At 35.1% G+C, this 22,091-nt stretch overlaps 2 protein-coding genes across 4 annotated transcripts in view; one reads left to right on the top strand and one right to left on the bottom strand.

Moving 5' to 3' along the window:
* Nucleotides 1–20,659, bottom strand: part of LOC137290481 (caspase activity and apoptosis inhibitor 1-like) — a 205,405-nt gene extending 184,746 nt beyond the window's left edge. For all 3 annotated transcript variants that reach the window (XM_067821450.1, XM_067821448.1, XM_067821449.1), the window contains exons 1-2: nt 20,611–20,659; nt 18,913–18,996 (exon numbers count right to left, since the gene is read on the bottom strand). The gene's annotated coding sequence lies outside the window, so the exon portion shown is untranslated. The remainder of the gene's footprint in view (nt 1–18,912; nt 18,997–20,610) is intronic.
* The window catches only part of LOC137290478 (uncharacterized), a 33,207-nt gene continuing 31,645 nt past the window's right edge, over nt 20,530–22,091 (top strand). The window contains exon 1 of the mRNA XM_067821437.1: nt 20,530–20,701. The gene's annotated coding sequence lies outside the window, so the exon portion shown is untranslated. The remainder of the gene's footprint in view (nt 20,702–22,091) is intronic.

The raw sequence follows: 22,091 nt of genomic DNA, 5'->3' as shown, positions 1-22,091 counted from the left end.
AAGCGTGTTCTGACTGAACAATGTATAGCGCTTTCTTGAACAAGATTGTTTCTACTGACAACTTAACATGATATAATGCAACAAAACATCTGGTACACACACCAGAAAATATGAATATTATCTTACTGTTATCACTACTTTACTATCATAGATGAAAAGATTACATGCACTCTCAACAATCCTGTTTTGTCTTGTCATAATGCTTGCTGACTTCAATCAGACCATAGCAGTGTAACTGAGATACACAAATCAAACCTGTATATGTGTGCAATGTTAATCCATTAGACCATCATTTTACCAAGACCTACCATAAACTTCAAAAGACTGAATTTTCACTACCCCTGTCTGATTAATTTGCTTCTATCTTCAAATTCATGTATTATACTTATTGAACTAGACAAAATTTATCAGAAGGTTAATAAAGCTAGCCATAACAGTTACTGAACAAATTCAAACTGCACTTGATTCTATTGGGTTCCGGCTTTTACACATGACTGGGCTACAATAGCAGATTTTACTCATTAGGCGAGTTATTCATCAGTTCTAGGTAATCAAACTGGCCATAACATCTCTCCCTGTTGAAGCTATAGTCCGGCTGAAATCAATCTAAATGCCCTTTGATCAACTAGCATACAAATATGGGAAGGAAATCTCTCCTATTGCAAGTTCTAGCGAACTCATTAACCCTTTCAACCATAACATAAACATATCAATCGATACATTTACCAAGATGAAATAAAATAGAAGTACACTAAAAATAAAGTTCATGAATATGAGGATATTGATGAAGTAGTGAGTCATAGATGGGTTTCCATGTTTCACAATGTTTCAATTTAGAAGTTACATACTACTTTGCCTGCACCATGTTCATGAATGAGCCCAAAATTTCACAATCAATTTGCACATTCGTACTAGATTTATCTACAGAATATAAATATTTATATGGAATTTTTAATGCAGAAATGGTCAATGTAGCAAAAACCTTTCCTCACAAATTTAATACACTTGACTTAACACAAAACATTGTTTAGCTTGGCAGAAACATTTGCCACCAGTCAAGGAACTTTATGAAATAATATTTATCAGAAGGATGTGTAGAATTCTAAATAAATTACAGATTGGAGTTCTTATGAATTAATGACTAATGTCTGGGAACATGAGAACACGAGCGTATATGAATTATAATAAAGAGCTTTGAGAGATTTAAGGCTTGAATGACACAAGATCTATTAATGGTCCCAGTGTTAAAGTTAAGGTGATAAACAAATAATGGCTGGCAACAAGCCATTGACATGTATTTTCAGGTGACTGATTTCAATACATAGCCAGTTTGATTCCTTCTTTGTTCTGTTAGTGTAACTTCAGAATGCATGAATTTGTGTGTGGTGCATTTCGTGTTGGACTCATATCATATCAAATTCATATCAACATTCAGAGGAACTCTGACATACTTATCAACGTATATATTCAAAATTAAACAATAATTCAATGTAATTAAATATTTGAATAACAATTCAATGACATTAAATATTAGAAGGGGAGAAAATAATTAGGAATTATGATATACATGTATAACAATTAGGAGTGTCTCAATAACAAGGTGTATCTCAGTATCAAGATAACATACATTTCAGTCGTGAATCCAACCTTTGGAATTATAAATGGTTCACACACATTAAATATTTTACTGACAAATAATCTTCTGAAACAAGAGATAAGATAAGCATTTCACTAGAAATATGCTTATGGTGTTCTTATGAAATCTGAACAGTTTTAAAGAGATAGCAAATACAGTTCTGTCCTTCACATAACCAGTTTTCATGTTTGTCTCTATTCCATTACATCTACAAATTTCAACACCCCAAACATACATCTATGACAATCATAATATATCCATTTCCTTCCTTTTTTTCCCCCATCATCATAAAGTTATGATTATTTTTCTGAGATTTATCTTTGCTATCCTTGGAAAGTTTGTTCCTGGACTGTCGTCATGCCCCATCTGTTACACATCTTTCAATTTCAGGAATGCGATCCTTTCATTCACTATTGACTTTTGTCCTATGCAGTCCTGTACGATTTCAGTCCTGACACACTGTCAAGCAATACATAGATTTGTAATGGGACTGGCATACACTCATTATTGATGTCTACATTTCTACAGGAGTCTTCTGTGGCAGATCAATTGTTTAAACGTATTCCACATCAGTCCATCTGGAAACATGGCACCGAAGAATGCTTCCTTAATGAATCACTTAGGAAAGTCACTTTTGCTGTCCCAATCAGTGCTTTCAGTGAATCTGAGCAACATACACGAAAAATTAAAACAAAATTTCATATCCATGCCATGCAGTCATTGTGAATATATGTTGGTATGGTTAAAAGGAAAGATTTATACATCTACTTCATTAATGACAATAAAAAGATGTCATTTTCAGCTGGGTACCCAATCCAAACATTGCTTGACTCCAAACTATACAGTGCCTATTTGATCCCTTTAATGTAGTGTACAATTCACAACAGGTACCTTCCTTTGAGGACTTGGGTTTGAAGCTACCACAGTCCTTCAACTATCTTTGTTCAATTGATAAGCTCACCTAATGGCCAATCTTTCATAAAATGGCACATAGACCTATGTTCGTCTTGATGGTGTCAAATAGATATAAGTTGATTTTCTCTAAGTGTCACTTTGCTCAAATGATCTTACATAATGTGGAAAATATAAGTTGATCTTTCATAAAGAGCCATATAGACTTAAATCAGAAATTTTCAACCCCTAATAGGAGGCGAAACAAACTTGTCCTCATGAAAGAAGTTATCATCATTCCAAGTCATCTCTCTTGATTTTGAATTCAGGGTGTCTTTCTTACATCCACATTTTCCTAAATCCCCCAACACTTCAACTGTCTGAGAGTTTCTTTCTGATATAAGGGGATGTGTTTTACTTTCGGCCACAAATCTAAAATGGCACCTTAGGTCAAGTGATCTGATCTACAGACAAGACCAAATGACTATGTACTCATTTACAGTGAAAAACACAACACAAATTGCTACACTGACTCATCACTGATTATGGAGTGAAACCAGTTAATTCCTCACCTCAGTTGGCTGTCTACATTGGCATCATTGTCATTACCACTTGGATCTAAAACAAGCAATGTTGATGCTAAAAAAACCTGAAAACCTCAACGTTCATCCAAACTAAACTCCAAATGAATGCCCTACCTATGAGAACTCCTATTCTTCATGACAAAATACTACATTGTCCTGTCAAGTTGTCTAGACACAAATCTAATAAAACCTATGGTCATCTAACACTATGTCTACCATGATAACATACTTTCTTTCCCTCATCCACGATTATGTGCAGCTCAAGTGGTGCTGCAAATGTCAAAACGGTTATGACATACTGTCTTATGGCTACTTTTAAATACCACTGCAAATGATACCCTCGAAATTTTACAATTTACACAAAGAAACATGCAACATAAAGCCCACCCACATTTCTGCACGTACAAAGTGGTGTCCACTGGTACAATGACAAGCCCAACATTCAACCCAGTGACCACAAACTTGAAAGTAAATCACTGGGATGATAAAAGCTTCAACTTTCCAGATAGTCCTTTTTATATTATTTGATGGCTGTTTCTGTTCTGACATGATATAATGGCTGGCCACTTGCATATCAAACGCTGTTACTATGTCCTCATGAACTAAACATTAGCTGTACTTGCCCATAGCGTGAGTTAGTCACAAGAGATATGAACACTATGACAGGTTATTTTGGCATGGGTTTTTTTAAACTTAAAAATGTAGACTCTTTGTCTGTCTCAAGTACATAAAATGAATATTCCAGACAAAATTGTGAAATACAATGCCACATGTCCATAATGGCAAAATTGAACACTGCATGCAAACTAAATTAGTTGCAGATCTTAATCCAGATAAAAGGATCACGTGTCATCAAAAAGATATATGAGTGGTCGGAAATGATATCTCTGCCTATAAACTTCTTCAGTGCACTGGTGAATATTGTTGTTAAACTTCTAAAATTACCACACACAATCATGCTTGCCCGCTTGCTCTGTTTTACGATACCTCTTCAGCACAATTATGCAAATTACACGTTGTTTGCCAAGCCTAATTTCCTCCATCGTATGTTTGCATGCAACTTTGACTACAGTTGAAGTATGTTTTACGAACAATTATATCTGTGTATGAATATCATATGGGACATATTAATACAGCAAAATACAGCCAAACATGAATGGAAATTGCTTTTGAAATATTCAAGGTTCTGAATATTTGTTGGGAATGCAAATAATGTACCAAGCATTCCTTGTTATCTATTTTAATAAATTTATAACTTATCTGAAAAAGGGGAGGGTTCAGTCATATTTAAAGTGAGTGTGAAGTGTGTCAATAACCACATATCACCATCAACATTCAAGGTCAACATTCTGCCAACCATTAACTATATCCTTCATATCAGACACATATGCTGATTATCTCCTAACATTCCTATAAATCAGAGATTCATCAAGATTCTGAACATATCTGAAATAACTCTGGCACCATCCAAAACCTAAGTTAACAACACTGGTTTCACTGACGTAATATAAATGAAGTACCCATGACATCAGAGACAGAACAAATTTTCTAGGTTATAAGCCTGGGACTAGATTTTTAAAGTTCTCTTAGTGCTAAGATTGTCATAAGTGTCATACATTAACACTAACTTCTGAATCTCTTAGCACTAAGAGAACTTTGAAAATCTAGACCCTGTGATTTAACAGCTTGGCCAACCTGATAGGACAAGCATAAATGTATTACATGTTTCACTGTTTGTCTGATTGTTGTTTCTTACCACCACAGTAACTGATGATGTCACTATCTAAAAGATCAGAAGAAATTGCTACATATTTACAACAGATATTTTAATATACATCATTTTATTTATCAGCAACCTCACAAAGTTTTTATATATAATCTGTACACAAAGAAAAATGAAAAAAGAGGGCTACTTTTTCATTAATTCCTATACATATATATATATATATACATACACCACAACACCACGACATTCATTATCACCTAATCAGAATGAAAATGTGGGGCTTAGCCTTTCCAAGGCTGTTTTTTAACCACCAAGAGTGATCATGATAGGAAGCTGTCAAAGCTAAAAGGATGCTTACAATAATGGCATCTGAAAAATATCACTATGGTTCAAGTTTTTTGTTGTACACTTTAAAAAAAAGGCATCAAAATACGAACATATTGATTCAATCATTGCCAGCAATACAATTTTCAATATATGGAGGCTTAAAAACAACTAAACATGAAAAACAAATCAAGTTAAAGGAGCCATCTTGAACAAAAAACATCCAGTTACCACTACTACACTTCAGTTCTACTGCACATCTGACTTTCTTAAACTCATCAATACCATTTTCTTAACAAAAAAATATGAAACAAATGCTTTCAATCATATATAATTACATTATAACATACACACCTTGCCCAAAATAGCTAACAGTAACACCAATTACATACACCATACCACCAACATGTACAACACTGACTATATACCTGCACTGTATTGCACTACGGTCGATATATGCCACCAGTTCGCTGAGACGGCCCCCAGGTGCAGTCGGAGTGCAACTATCTTTACTAGCACTTGCTATTACATGTGACAAGAGTCAATGATGTCATGTAGCGTGAAATCTGAGCGTATGAAGCAACAATGGGAAAGCAGCATGGACCCTCCACCTTCTCACTGCCTACCTAATCCTAGCGCATTCAGGCACGATAAGGGGAAATTACAATGTTAAGGAGCAGAGACATTAGGCCAAGACCTGAATACAAACAAACAGGCAATTGGCGAATAACTCTTACAAAGGCTTTTTATGTAACCTGCTTGTTGATACTTCAACATCGCTTCAAACAACCCTCGACAGGTATTCGAAACAATGACTACTGCACGGTCATTAATGAGGCACGCGAGTGTTTTTTTTAGGGGTGCTGGAGCAAACTGGGTGTGAATGCTCGCTGTTGCGTATTGACAACATAGAGTGATTTCAAGCAGAAAGTACATGCTGCTAACAATATCTATATTGGCTTGGCTACTTCTGTCATTTTTGCTTTATGCACAAACAATTTGAACTAATAGAAATCTTAAGAGGAATTCATGTCTGGATTACTTGTTCTCATAATTTTTACATTCCTATATTCTGTCACTCCTGACTCATTATTTAATGGTTTCTAGTTTGATTCAGAACAAGATCACTGACATGGTAATGATGGTTTCTGAAATATATAAAACAAAGTATAACCCAGTCTATATATGTTATCAGCCTTTGCCCACCCAAAATACATTTTGTGACTCATTTATAACTTTACCGAATCTGTTAAAACTTACTATTACTCACAGCCAGCAATAGTCATACATCTACAGCTGTGGTCATTAATAAGCAAAAAAATGTTCATTTTTATAATTGCCAGTACCAATAGTTTCAGCTACTGGCTGAAATAAATGCCATTGAAATGGCAACATATATTACAATTAATTGTGTCTGATATCCAACACTGCAAAAAGCAAGTCAGGAAAAGCAATTATCAAGTCAATTAGGAACTAATTATGAAAGTATAAACAAGCCCAATAAACTGTCACATTACATTGCTTGGACACTTAATGACACAATTAATGGATGAAATAATACAGAAACAGGATGACATAATTGTTCAGACATTCTCATGGTTTTAAAACATCATTTTCAACACACAATATCTCCCATACAACTCGTAAAGGATTGAAGGAAACTTTTCAGCCAATTTCTTACCCAAACCATGAAAATGTAACAGACAACCTAAGACACACCACATACTGATTACAAGTAATTGAGCCACCACAACATTTATCATGATCCTTAGTTTTCCATACAAACATAAATGGCTGTGGTTATCAAGAGAAGTTGTGCAACACAAGTTCACACATTGTCACACAAATCAACAGCAGCCAGATGGCAGGTAGAGTTACTGTTATGTTGGAGGGTATCCTGCCAGGGAAACACTATCCTTACTTAAATATCAACCCCAAAAATAGGAAGAATAGAAAAAAAATTAGAATTGATTCACTTTTGGCAGTTTACTTGTACTTCTCTGTATATTTAGAAAGAAGTTGCTACATCTTGAAAATGTTGAGATAAGTTTGCAGTGACCTGATAACAAGAGCCTACAGATGGTCGACCTCAGTTATGATTGCATTATGTTCCACACATTAAATCCCTACCCCCTTACATCCTTATCTTTGGAAGCTCATAAAGGATAAAATGAATTTATGATCTTGCCAAAATAGAATGTTTTCTGTTCTTTCTTTGGCGTCACTCATTTGGATTCTGAAATTTTATTCTCAGAGTCTTAATGGCAGCAAAGAAAACAGTTAAAGGCCATCACAGATCTGAAGCTGCTGTTGTGTCAGCTTATCTGGAAAAATCAGTCTAATTCCGCATCAAAAATATATCACATGAACAGTGCATATTTTTATTTCGATTTCACAAAGAAAAACTGGATACTGGGAGGAATTTGGAAAAGGGCATACTATTTCTCACTGCCCTTTGGAACAGCTGTTACCATGGCGACTATATCACAGATGGTCCATGAATCTATATTACTTAGAGCTACAATTTACATAAAGGTGTTGTGTTTCAAATTCTCAAAAATCCTCTCATCCCTTTCGCATTTGGCAACATTTCCAAAGCATCTTCCTTGTCCAATCTTGCTACTGTCACAAATCTGTTACTGCAGATTTTTCCCTGAAATGTATTTATTCTCGTCAAATATTTTCCAGCTGAGATAACAACAAATGGTCCTTCATCAAAGAGAAGCAATTTCATCTAATGCCAGAGAATTTGAAAAAGTCAGAGGACCCTAAGAGGCTGCTTCTTATTTGGAATGAAATGATTCAAATTTACATTCTGTTGTCTCGAGTATGCCTACTTGAAAGTCTCTTTGATACTGGTAGACAACATCGTTACTGATATGATAATAGGCCGGTGATTGAAAAAAAATATCCTATTTGCATATCTGTCTACAGCTCCCAGACAACTGTTTCAGAACTGACGAAGATAGATTCAGCTTTCATATACTTTTGCACCAACTTGAAGCATTTCAAACAACATTTGTGTAAAAATTCAATATTTCAATACCTTTCATGAAACGAAAGCTACACTAAAAAGACTGAGGAATTTCAATCAATGTAACTCAAGATGTCTCAAGAGATCTCCACCGTCTTTATACTTCCATATATCTAATATGCTTTTAAGAACATTTCAATTTGAAAAGGACATCAGCTCCGTTTACCCAGACTGGTATTTTAATTCGAGTGTACTTCAGGTTTATCAAATATTTCCCTGAAACACCTAAAAGGCCTAGTCACTCTCTGTTCTTGTTTAAAAGCGGCAGCATGCCACCAGACATGGCGTTTCCATCAAAAGAACCTATTCAGCCAACTATTGAATAATATCCCTCATTTCAAGGACAGTTTAGTGAACATTTTTAGCTGTCAATCTGTTACATTGGGGCTATTTCACCAACAGCCCAGACACAGGACTGTGATTTGTCAATAGGAGGTCAAACAGACTGCCTGTTTCACATCTCACTGTCTACTACAAATTTCTTAAACAATCATAGGAAAGGTTTTCTTCAAGATGCTTTCAAACATAACAAAATTTTTTAAGAATCTATCAGATCATCATCGTTTCACTAATATTATTGCTGAAATGTTAGATGAATTTATTACTGAGTATGATTAATCATCAAGACAAGACGACATAAAAAATATAATTCCTGTCACATTTCAGTTTGGTAGAATTCCCTCAGCCTATGTTCAGCAACTTTCAGTCTTGGCCACTGTCATACTGGTAAAAGAAACTGGACTAGGTTTGATGTGAATATCAAAATTCTAGCACAAACACATTGATATGGTAATTATTTGAAGACCTCGAACACACTTTCTACCTCTCACCAGGGAATACTGACCGCTAATGTTACATTCCTCCAGACAAAGGTTGAGGCATATGCAGACAGTGACAGGAACTAAAAGCACATAAAAATATAAACAATTCCCCCGCGACCCTCTATCAACTCTCTTTGTTTTCTTTGATGAATACATAAAATTTAACATTCAGTCTAACAGTTTGTCCTGGGCTGCAACAACCATTCTGACATTTTCAACCTGGCTCCAAGCCAGACAGCCAAATCTCAAATGGCCACAGTGCACGGACAACTGATATAAAGTCTACGAAAAAGGGATGATTCTAAATTCAAGTTTTCAGGATACAGACCCTTAAAACTCTCTTCATGTTCCAGGCAGGGTTTAAAAACGTTTATATGTTCAAGTCTTAATCCTGATATAAAGTTGACTCCAGACATTTTAATGTCACTTTAGGGAGAAATACAGCGATACACAGTTTTATTTCTTCTTTTAAATCATTTGTCATCAATATTGTCCTCATTTTGTGGTGCAAAGAAGTTAGGTGTTTCAAATCTGCATAGAAATCTTGTTAATCTCAAAATGAAACCCCCCTCCACATTGGGAATATAGACCTGTATCACAAGTGTGCCTGACAATAGTTACTTATACTTACAAAACCAGCTATTGATCTACTGATTAACTTTCCTGACCATTCGCCTCACAAATGTGATCACTTTTTTGCATCAAGTATCTTCCAAATTTGGTTTCCTTTGATGACAATTTTTTTCTTATTGATTGTCATTATTACAAAAGATTTCAAGCCAAACGGAACATCACTCATCATTTCAAAGAAAGCATTAACTTTCATAACTTCAATTACCCAATATAGCATGGCTCATTGATTATGAAATGCGACAAGTCGGAATATACAAGGCAAGCTCCACTTTCAAGACCTCAGTGATGACACTAATGTTTCAGTAATCGGAAAACTTTTTCATAGTCTTAAGTGCCAGCATATGACCTCTGTAAAACAAGACACTGACATAGAACATCTTCGATGTTGCGAATTATCGAAAATATGTTTGGTTCCAAATCGAGCCACCGCAGACATAGTAATCAGTTTACTATGTAGCCAATTCTTAATTGAATGTGAATAAAACCATACATGCATTGTATTAGATTTTGAAATGTCAAAACTACAGAACTGACCTCTATTGAAAAGCAAAGCAGTTATTGGGTGTATAGTCAGTAAATTCCATCTCCAGGATCCCACTTACAGCCATGTATTAGTGTCGTGATGCCGTCAACTCGTTACAAATTGATGGAAGAAATTAGATTACCATGAAGCATCAGACATATTAAGGCCAGACATACTTTCAAGACCTCTTTGTTAGGTTTCCAGTTTTTTCAATTTGTGTTTTTGTTGTTACTATGTGTCAAAGTAATTTCAAACCACAAAAAGAACCTCCAAGTCTAACACTCATTAAACATCAATCAAGCGTTCTTTCTTTTGTTTTCAATTTATGGCCAATTTCTTGCAGCATGGATTTGGTACTATACTATGTGAACATTATAGGAATGTTCTAATCTCAATGCCTTTATTAGAGTGTGCCTGTCTCACTCAGTTAATCAAGCTCTCACACCCAATTTTTAGATTATCACTGTACAAAAATAATTTGACCAAGCTGTCAGCTTTACTTTCAATAAACAGAACTTGGCTCTGCAACTAATACCAGTCTCTAATGACCTCAGTAGAGCAAAGACTTTATTTATCAACTCTGAGGTGTTTCATACTTTCTGTGCCACATATCAAAGTAAAATTTCTTAGGGATTTAAGACACTGGTGAAACAAATTACTTTTGTTTACTTGAGACTTCTCAGAATCAGGTGGTCAGACTTGCTGAATAGGCTTATGCATGTCATTGTGTCCAAATTGTGTGGATGTTAGTCACTTGAATATTTGATGGAATACTTAGTTCGAATCTTGCCACATTAAACAAAGAAGATAACTTTTCCAAAATGAAGGCTTAAATGGGGATGTTAAAGGGTGTTGTGAAAAATTATTATGATATGGCACTATCTACCTTTCATGAGTAAAGCATTAAAGGTTTAGAAAAGACATTGCATTTGTAACAGGTATAAACTGATCACAAAGACCTTTCTTCTGGCATTACACATCTAAACATCTGAAGACTTATGTCCATCTGGCCCAAAGTTATGGTGCTAGTGAACAGATTTTATGTTTATTAAATTCGCACACAAACAACATTTTGTGGTCTGGATCTGTCACATACAACCTGCTAGTCAAATCACACATTCAGTGGAAGAAGCAGAAATGATCAGTGAAAGATATTTTCAACATGCGTAAAATACAGTGACCATTTTTCTATAAAATCCCACTACCACCATAATCTGTAAAAAAGTCACAAAAAAGAATAAATAAAAAAGAACATCAAAGTTCCAGATAAATGGATAACAAATGGATAAATGATGCATCACTCCAACTAACATGAACCTTCACTTCAGATGGAAAGACAGAAGCAAAAGGAAACATGTTACTACTTTGGAATTCTTACAATTACAGCAACAGAATGTTGTGACTGAACATGATGATTTAGACCAAATATTGTCAGGTGAACAATAACAGTTAGATGTTCACATGATGCAGTTCGCATTTACTGGAAAAAAATATAGTTACTGGAAAATTTCAGCTAACAAGTCCAAAAAACCATGTTAAAACCATTCAGTAGAGGTGCAGATCTGATTTTGATACAAACACTATTGGCGTGATGCCCTCATTGTATATGCCAACTACTGATGATGGATCATTTCCCACCCTGTGAGCCACCCTGCCCCAAGCCCAGTGCCTGCTGCCAAGAAAAACTGAAATAGACTTCATGTGTGAAAAACGTGATTACCCTACTCGAACACCTGAGGTCAATTTCAATTCTGAACTCAATTTCATTGATAGATGTCATTAAGCTCAAAGGATTTACAGGGGCAAAAAATCTATATACCAGGTCTGAGACCAACCAATTCTATCTATAGACTATTATTAGAGCTGAGCCAGCTGGTCACAGGATTTACAAGTTTCATTTCTAAACAAAACATCCACAACAGAACATTTCTACTGTGGCCATTCAATAAAAACAATATCAAGAACGTCAGAAACAGATCCAAGTCTAAAGAATATCTTTCTTAATGAACTGTAAATACTTGACCTACTGCATATATATGAATGAAGGAGGCACACACCAAAACTAACAAAGAAATGCCTTCAAAATAAAATGTGAACATGTCCATTTTAATAAACTTAACTTTTCAAAAAGTTTATTGGCAAAATAAACATCAGCACCGATTCAGGAGGTGACTACATAATTAATATGAAGTGGGCCTTTGTGGGTAAACTACAGAGTAAATGGGAAACAAAAAGCATTGGCTCTCCTACCTAACAAGCTTCCTAGACAATCAGGCTGGAGAAATTTCATTTTCTATTTTGGGCGCCATGAACTTTTATTTGCGCATTTTCAGACGCAGACTTCATAGCTATATAATCATATCACAAGAGAGGGGCTCTCGCTACAGAAATGTCAGATTATCAAGGGACCTTTCAAAGTTTACACTTAACAAATAACCACAAATATGAAGTTAAAATGATTTGTCTGGTAAATGTCAAATTTCACTGTATTAGTAGCAGATATGGGATATTGCTTTCTAATCATCACGTTCATTTCATTTATGAGCTAAAGAGTAGAAACAACAGTGGGAGCATTTAGCTCTCAGGTTTAGTAAGGAATCTGTTGGAATTAAAGGGTTAAACTGGTGTGGGCATTGCATTGGCCACATATGTAATACATTAACCTATCCAGAAAATTGTGATATGAAAATGGCATCTTAAACTATGCTTTTAACATGTTTCGTAAAATATACTTTGAAGTTTCAGTAGGATAACTTTTGGCAAAGCCCTATGGGATGAACACCATTGGACCAATATCCATCCATTAGACATTACCATTGGACAACATAGAAGAACATTTATTACAAGTTTTCTACCAAACAAATAAGGAACCCTTTTAGATTTGTGTTGCAATAAGCATACAAGTTATTGTGATCATCCTGTGCTGGACTTCCATTGATACCAGATTTCAAAATTAAGACAAGTGCACATGCTTAAGACTAGTAACATTCAGGAGGGTTAGAGACCCTGATCCTTAACAATAACTTTCACCATGAAGAAGATGTCTTTTGCAAATCACTGTATTGGCCTTGTGGAAATAACTGTTTAAATCAGCCATATGCAAATTTGAGTGTGGCTATGTGGACCTACTTAATTCTGACTGATTTGGCCGGTCATCAAACTTAGTTATTGTTTGTAAGGATATATACCACATATACAATAAATCAATGAGTTTGTATTTGACTTTAGCTAGTCATCTAGAACTTCTTTGCAATGATATAAGATTTATTGGTCTATCTTATAACTACTCATGTATGAAAAGTTACTTAATGGTGTAAAAAATACTTTGGTCCCTTTGGTATGGAATACAGCTCAATAAAGCCAGACTTGATCTCTTTCTTCATAACACTGACAACATGCTATCAACAGAACTGTTCCATTAGTCTGTAACTATTATAGAAACCCAGAAATAAATGCACATAGACAAATCCAGAGGGGTCTGTGCAGGGTGCACACACCCCTTTTTGTCCTGAAATTTTATTAAATGACCATTGAGACGCGGGTGAAATTCAAGTGTGCACACCCTCTTTTCTCAGTAGTGTGCACCCCCCATTTCACAAAAAGCTGTATCTGCCCCTGATATACTCATGGAAACAAATAAGGGAACATATGAAAGAACAAGCGTTCCTTTTGTTCTTTTCAATGTTTCTTCACCAGGTATGTATTGGACTATGAGTGAAATTCTGGAAATAAATAAAGGAACACTTTTACTGTCATGTGTTCCCTTATTCGTGTCTATGAGTATATATCCAAGAATGCCCATGTAAGTCTGAAATAAGTGGCAAGTCCAGACTACCACATTTTCTGAAAATGAAGAAAGTGTGTGGGGACTTTTCTATCGTAATTCTTTTATCATAGTTTAGGAGGCATTGTTTCTGAAAAAATGTGTTCATTTCTGAGACTAGTTCCATGTGTTCATTCAAATTTGTGTATCAGGTATCCCCGTACTGTACCCGGATGGTGATGACACCCAGTTTAACAGTTTTTTTGCAGCATACAATATTTTATTGGCATTTTGTGGTTTTCTGGGGATTTTACTGTGTGCAGATCATATTATCCCTGAAATGGCAGCTGGGAAGATTTAATGGAGAATTCCTACATTGATCATTGTTATTTCTGGAAGTTCTTGGTGCAGTAAATATAGGGTCACAATTAAATGATCTACTGATGCATTGTGATATAACAAATACAATGCACATTTGTTTGAATTAATTTGAATTCTTCACGGATGACTATCATTTACAAAGTTTTGCGATGATCCAGACTGATATCTAACTTGGCAGCTACAACTTATACAAATGATGAAACAAGCTGGATAGCACATCATTGTTATGAGACCAAATTAACTACACTTGCCAGTTTAATAACGCAAAGGAATGAACATGATGGTTTATGCTGGGCCATAAGAAACATGTGAATTTCCTGCAAAAGGTGCAAATTTAGTATTCCAGTATGCATAGTATCATGAGTCAAGGATCCCACTAGGTATCGATACATAAGGCAGACTTGTCCCAAACTCTTCAGCTCCAGTGTTTATGCAACATAACACTGAGGTGTTGGCTAGGAATATTGGAGAACAATGGTCAGGTTAATGTTTGTAATAGAAAACAAGTACTAGATACTACTGTCTGGTATGCTATATGCAGAATACTGTCTGCTGCTAGCAGATTTGTCACATTTGCATTGCAGCGTATTTCAGCCTGAATTCCCCAAAAATTGAACTGTGCAGTACATACAGTGTTCTAGCATTTACAACTGTTCTTGGTGCTGATACTAACCAGTCTGCATAAGCGTTCATATGTGTGGCCTTATACACTTGCAGTAAGAAACAAGAATCATGTATAAATGTGAAGGGATAGAGTATACACATTACATGTCATGCAATGATCAGTGCAGAGTATCAGTGAAGGAGCAATGGTGTGTTTCTCAGCATTGTAACACACTGTAAAACAGATAACTAAAATGTACAAATACTGCTCTGAAAAATTATGCAAAAGTATATACAAATGCAGGAAAACTTGGTGACTTATGTTTAATGTTTCTGCTACTGCAATATCAAGGCATATAAGAGAGAAAAATGTATGTGCTACAGGTCATTATAATATACTCTTGGGCAGTGGGGTAGCCTTGTAGATAATCACACCAAAGATCCAGGTTCAATTCCCCAAATCGGTACAATGTATGAAGTCAATTTCTGTGATATTGTTGGAAAATTGATAAAATCAGCATAAAACATAAATTTACTCACTCACTCACTCACTCACTGTAATGTACCCTACATGAACTATATGAACTTCTGATTATGATACTGACAAACTGGGATAGTAGATTTGGTAAATATGGGTTCAAAATATATGATCAGCAGATCCTGTTGTAATCAAGGTTCACAACTATACCCTCTTTTAAAAGACATATTCACCGCCCCTCCTCAAATATGTTACAAAGCATGAAATTCAACCAATATCACAATACATAACATAAAGGACCAAAAACATGCTGACAATGATTTTGAACAAATGACAGTTTCCCCCCAAGTTAATTTAAATCTGAAAAAAAAATCCAGAATAATATTTACAAAATAATTAATGAGATTATAGTCACAAAATATTCCACTGTCTAAAAGTTCTTCAAAAAAAGCCTTCAAAACCATATGAGAGCATATTACTTTTTTGTAAGATCTCTTGTATTATATATTCACTCAAACTATCCTCTTGCGCGACGACAGATTGAAGGCTGCAATCAGTATTTCATGACTATCTAACTATTATCAGCCTGTGATCCCTGATCATCAATGAGCCTCCTATCAACTCCGTTGTTATCCCCATGAGTCCACCAGTGTTTGCTGGACTCATTACTGGAAATACCTCCTCACAGTCACAAGTAAATTGCATAACACTATGTGAGCAGGGTATGATCAACCAACCACTCCTTCCTGTCAAAATCATGGAACACTTTCTACAAGTGAAGGTGGAAGTTCTCTTCAGTTATCAAAATTGTTATATTTTGAATTAAATTAACTAATAAACTTGTCAATCCTCTCATTTACTTTCAGAAGAAAATTCCATAATGACCAGCAAGTACATGTTTACATAATGAAGCACTGTCACTGTCATTTCTTTTTAGACTTTTATCAACAGTCTAAATTTCATATCTTATACCTGTTAAAAACATCAGGCACATTTAATATGCTGACACAAACTTAATTAAACATGTTGTTACATTCTCAACTCACTTTCTACATAAGTAAATTTATTTGGAACTTTAGCTTCATTCATTAATGTATACCATTCTGCTGAAATTTGGGTCATTCCTAATTAATCATCTGATGAGTTCTTTTTCAAAAGTAAAGTCACTTCAAACAGCATTAGTTTTCAAAAGTCAGTTTCATTGTCTTTGAGCACTGAAAGTATGAATATTGATTCTTGACAGATGATATCATGTGATTATTTATCAAAGATCACTTATTACTGATTTGGCTTTTCGTTCTGTTAAGAGAAAGTTTGACTTTCACATTTCTGGCAAGCCACAAGAGTTGTGAATTATGTCACTGTCATGACAAAATAGATACATATTGGAATTTGAAAACTGAAACATCATACTTTATAATTAAAGAATATATGTATTTATCTTTAAAACCACTTTATCTTTACTTGTCCAAATGTTTGTTGTAGTCCATCAGATGTATTGATACAGACTCAACAAACAAGAAATAAAACAAACTTTAAGCAATAACACTGAAAATGGATACAAAACATGATACAGGTTGAACTGCACCAAGGTGAAGAAGGGAGAGATGATGCTCTGTTCTTCATAATTTAGGGATACATAGAAAACAATTTCCACAAAATCATTGTCAAGTTCAATACACTGGCAAACACTTATTCTTCTAATGCCAGCACAGTGTATACTTGTTTCACCTGGGAACACTATACGAAATAATAGTCACTGAGCCAAGTTACCAAGTTACATTACCTGTTGGTCAAATCCTCCCTGACCAGGGTTGATTTTTGTACAAGATAAATATTGTAAAAGAACTTGAATTAGGTAGAAAATGATAAATACTTCTGTTTTTTGACTGACAACATGCTCCTCTATTCCTGGTACCGTTTGGTATTTATTTATTTTCGATTTAATTATCTATGTAAATCCCAGTACAGATAATTCAAATAATTTGAGAAATAATACACAACAATACGAATATAAGTGTATCTTGTATCCTGTAAGTTAGATGCAGTCAAGGATCAATGAATAACTTCATTTTTAATTTCATGCAAGGAACTTAATAAAATCACTACCAAATTGTTTCAGTGGTCTATTATTAAAATAGGGGATGGTGATTCACACAGTGTTTGGAGGTTCCTATGAGGTGGAGTGTCAGAGGCATTGTGCATAAGTCGTGAATGGGACATTGTTGACGAACTACCAGCCCACCATCAAACTTCTCAGCATATTTCACATTTATGTATGCAGCCAAGCTCTCTCGACAAAACAGAATTTTACTAGACCAAGGCTTCAGACAAGTAAAGTTTTTGTTCAGTGCAGTAATCTTAGGTGATGTTCTCGTAATCTGTTATGATAAAATATTGCTTGGGCATTGACCAGTAATAATACAATAAGCACCTACACCTGATTATAGAAAAGGCTATTTTTGTTAAAGATTTCCACATCTTAAAAACGCATTTTTCACCTATTCAAACCAACATTTTCATTTGGACATCTTCAAAACCTGGCACCTGTCACAATGAATCCTATTAACTTTCAATTTCCAGACTTCAAATTGTTTGATACAAACAGATCTGTGTGCTGCTTATAAACATAGGATAACGCATTTCATGCTTATATTAGCGACTGATGAATTGAAAATAGCTTGATCTCATGGGAGATCATACATGCAACATAATACTTATGTCTGTTATGTGTTATTTAAAAACCTCCACTCAACACGTAAGACAACATGTCAACAGAATTTACAAGTAATAGAAGAATAGTGTTCTTATGTCGTATTAAATTGAAATATAGGCTTTCAATCGAGTTTTATCCTTTCAAAGCATCAATAATTATTCAAAAGTTATCAAATAACTTCACTGATAGACAGTTTTGAAAGGCTATGTTTTTAACAACAACAAAATTTTAATATTTTCTGCCATGATTAAAGACCGAAAGTAGATTGACAAGGTACTTGAAAACAGCATCAAGATTTGATAGCTGAGGTGATTTGGTTACAATGAAAATAAACTTCATATCTGCTCTAGATAATGAAGGAATATTTTCTGGTGGTTTAATTTATGTAATATGTGTACATAAAAGGACAAAGCATGCATCAGCTGATGACAGAATGGCAATCTGCCATGATAAGTCTGACAGTTAATTAAGCCCTTACATATCCACATACCCACAGCAATGTTCAATTACTGTCACAAAATGCAGTTGTCAGTAACTAAACTTTTGATCATTTTGAAAATGAATTTGCTAAAATATGCAATGCCCTTGAACAGCTTCTGAACAGTCATGTTTAATTATCTTCCTTCCAATAAACAAAAAGCTTTATTCTTGCATAGAATATCATTTTAATGTAACCATGGTCATAATCTGTATCACATTCACAATGACAATGATCTTCTGAATGCCAACAAAAGTGAAAAAGGGACATAAAAATTTACTAAAAGCCATCTTCATTCCAAAAAACAAAAGTTTCAGTTACCTGTTTCATTAAATAGCTATCCTTATATTCCCCAAACAGGATGTGATCTTGACTCTTGCATGTCTTCATACAAAAACATGAATACTGAAAAGTGACAAAAGAATATATATCATTACTTTGAGTAAGAGAAATAAAATTTAATTGTTAAGTTTGTATGAGTCAATCTTCATTTGTACAACATTTAGAAGGACTATACAAAGGAAAGGTTGCATACCATGTATACAGTTTATGATATATAGGATCCATCTATACATTGGCAGTATTTGTTGAAATATGAAAAAAAGTATTTGCAGACCTATGGTCATATTGTCTTTAAACCAGAACACAGTTCTCAACTGGTTTAGTTTTTTGTGAAAAAAATGTTGTTTGTGATCCACAGACACACAAATCACTGTGAAGGCTCAAGTTGACAGCCATGAGACTGAGGGGAGGTAACTCTTGGTTGTATCATACTGGGAATTTTTCTCCCACACACCATCACAAATGGTAGACTGATTTACTAATATCACCAAGAAATAGGAAATATCTACAATTCAAAGTCTGTGGTCCGACTTTACTTAACTACTACTTTCACAATAACATTGATCAATATGACCGCTACTAATCTTGATTGGTCCCCAGCTGGCATACAGTGCATGTTGGAAACCTCGCTGAACGAAAAGGTTCATATTATATGCTGTTACAGACTATTACTGCCTTGGTCTCTAACTGCATTCACCTATATATATAGACCCAGTTGATATTCCAGAAGTGAAAACTATAATCTGCAAATGTTAACTTTGATAATGCAATATGCATTGGTTGCTTTTGCTTTACAATACTCCATTCTTCATGAGACATCGTTTTGAACATTTCAAACATTCAAGAGAGGTTTTTTTAGGATGCGAAAGGGACAGGTTTTACAAGCTGTAACATTTGTTGGCTATTTACAACATTCAAAGAAATATCACTTATTTATCTCATTGTCAGCTGTTAAATTAACCATATGTGTCATGCTGTAAGTGCATTATTTTGGAAATAACCGTTACCCTTACCTTCAGGCATATACATCATGTTTATTTCCAAACAATAATCTAACAATACCGGTACTATTTCTCTAATTAACTTGTTTTCACACCATCGCCAGATCAGTGGACTTCGCGGTGGACTTGTAAAGATAATTAATTCCGTAAAAGACACACATTACGTAATATGTACATAATAGCCGTTTGGACAGGTGGTAGACAGACCCGCTAATTAACTGCGTTGTTTGAAACAAAGGCTCTGACCAGGTGTAAACAAAGCCGGCCCATGTCAGACTGCCGCAGCCAACGAGAAACGCTGGCCTAGCTAACAAATGTCAACAAAGCTTGAAGTCACCTGAGGCTATTATCGGCTTTTGCCTCATTAAATTTTATATTACAATGTTCGGCGTATCGATTCGAAACTTATTAAAATAATTCGTCAAATTCTGTTTAGTGTTATCGGCACGAGATCATTTCATTCATAGCAAGTGAGCGAACTGGACGATTGGTTGGCTAGCAGCCGATCCGATTCAACTGGTTCGCTGTGGACAGTTAGATTTATCTATTGAGCCTTGACAATTTGCATGACAGACTTCTAAGCCGCATGCTTGAACTGGCACCGGTCTCTACCATTACACTGCCAATGTCCAGTTATTATTTACTAAAAGAAGCTGTCAATTTCAGGACTTCTTACCAACGCGTGTTTTCTACTTCCGCCATTTTGGCCGTGGAATTCTGGGTATGAAGACAAGATGGCGAGAACTTGAAAGGGGCCGTACAAGAAGGTAGGTCTTTCCGTAAATTCAACTGGAATTAACGCCTCAATAAGTGACATTTTTTATGAAAAAAGTCGCTCAATGGCTAGTTTATCCATTTTGTGAAATTTTCTTATTGATCATTGAATGTTTTCCATATATTTTATATAGAAAAACACACTTCATTGTCCGTGCTCTAGCCCGTTTTAAAATTTTAATTCAGCTCTCAATTTGCCCTTGAGTACAGCGCAATTATGATGATATTAGCCAAACGTCAGCATAGAATTATGGAAGCCATTTTGTTTTATAAGATCTTCAACACTGAGACTATGAAATATATTCATCTTTGGTTGGCATTTGGAAGGAAGTAGAAGGCAGGAGAGTCAATATTTTCAACTTATTGAAGGGCGCAGAGCGGAGTTTCGACTCGCTCAAGGTTAGTTATTGAAGATTTTTTATTCGATTTTTTTTTCGCTGTCCCGAGTTATGAGTGGGCAGTTGTGGTTAGCCGCTCGGGTCAGGCCAGTATGGAGCACAGGGCTGTTTTTGCAAGTATCTGTGAGATTTAGGTCACGAAGTAAGATCATTTAGGTAAGTTTGTGCAAATTAATCCCATGTGCTTGCTTAGATTTGTAGACTTGCAGTGTAGTATGTATGTACGTATTTAGTGAACAGGCTAGCGGTCACTTGATCCGTGGGGCTGAATGTCGGCTCGCCAACTTGAATATTTTTTATGGGTCATGGAGCAAGTTTAGAGGGACTTCGTGTATGGGCGCGGTGTGTAATATGGGCTATTGACAACTTTTTTCACAACATGACTACGTTGTTGCACTCAGTCACGTTACGTTTTGTTAATTAGTTAAACAATGTTACGCACAGATCTTGTTTTGTCCCATCTTCGTTCGAACATGTTTCTTGCTTTTGGGACATACTTTTCACACATTTAGGCAAATTTAAAACAATTTTCATTCAAGTATCGGACTTTGAAACTCGTTTGTAACTTTCGAGGGCAGCTATTTTGACAGCTGTCGGAGCTCATCCTGCCACCAGAAATCATAAATTGTGTCTCATTACAAGATGCCAAGACTATAAAACGAAATGAATTGTTTTAAATGGAGTTTTAATATAAAAAATGTAAAAGTTAGATTGCTTTCAACATTGACCGTGACACACCCTTTCTTTTACATGACAATGGCAGCTTCTCATATGTAGTGATGTTCATTATTCAAGTGTATGTTCAAATATTACACAGATCTTTTGTATATCTTTTTTATATATGTAGGAAAAAGCATGATTGTTCCAAACATTAACACTGATTCCAATGGTAATATAAGCAACATGTAGATGGAAGATATACTTATATGTTTTGTTCTATGGGTATACATATTCTGTGTGTGCTTGAAACTGAAATGTTGTAACA

The sequence above is a fragment of the Haliotis asinina genome, chromosome 7 (genome assembly GCF_037392515.1).
Source record: "Haliotis asinina isolate JCU_RB_2024 chromosome 7, JCU_Hal_asi_v2, whole genome shotgun sequence".
NCBI classification, from domain to species: domain Eukaryota; kingdom Metazoa; phylum Mollusca; class Gastropoda; order Lepetellida; family Haliotidae; genus Haliotis; species Haliotis asinina.
The sequence above is the reverse complement of the archived record's forward strand: the minus strand, read 5'-3'. Positions and strand labels throughout refer to the sequence as shown.